This window comes from Myotis brandtii, unplaced genomic scaffold (genome assembly GCF_000412655.1).
Source record: "Myotis brandtii unplaced genomic scaffold, ASM41265v1 scaffold357, whole genome shotgun sequence".
Classification (NCBI taxonomy): domain Eukaryota; kingdom Metazoa; phylum Chordata; class Mammalia; order Chiroptera; family Vespertilionidae; genus Myotis; species Myotis brandtii.
Window position 1 is genome coordinate 109,681 of NW_005363729.1, and position 508 is coordinate 110,188.

The following is a 508-nucleotide window of genomic DNA, read 5'->3' on the forward strand; positions in this document are numbered from 1 at the left end:
TGCCACACCACACCGGCTGCTCCTGCGTGCCAGGCCCTGGGGGCGAACGCCCATTAGGGCGCACACACGGGTTTCCCTCACCCGCGACTTAGCCACTGTCAGCTCTTCAGCCGCTCACACGGCTGTTCATGAGTCCAGCACGGAAACCACCGTGAAAGGAAAAGATTGTAAAAGCCAAGCTGAACAGCTGCCCACAAGCTGCAGTACCGCAAAGCCCCGCTAGGTGTCAGGATGAAACCGCGACCTTCTGGGTCCAGGCCTCATCTCTCCTGCAGGGACCCCAGGGTGTGTCCCTCTGCCCAGGGTGACCCCGGAATGCACCCATCTGCTCCAGAGCAAGCCCCCCTGGTTTCCAGGAAAGAAGGGGATCAGAGGGAATCGAGGCCGGGGGTTCTCGGATGAGGAAGGGTCCTGGCAGATCCGGGGTTTTGCACACAGCCCTGAGCTCTGGCCCAGCAGCTGCAGGGTCGCTGTCACGCGGATGCAGGGCGGCCGGGCCCTGGCTGTG

General features: G+C 63.2%; 1 protein-coding gene across 1 annotated transcript in view; it reads right to left on the bottom strand.

Moving 5' to 3' along the window:
* COL5A1 (collagen, type V, alpha 1) overlaps positions 1-508 on the bottom strand; it is a gene marked incomplete at its 5' end in the record, with an annotated part of 94,117 nt that overhangs the window by 74,662 nt on the left and 18,947 nt on the right. The gene's annotated exons all lie outside the window — the stretch shown is intronic.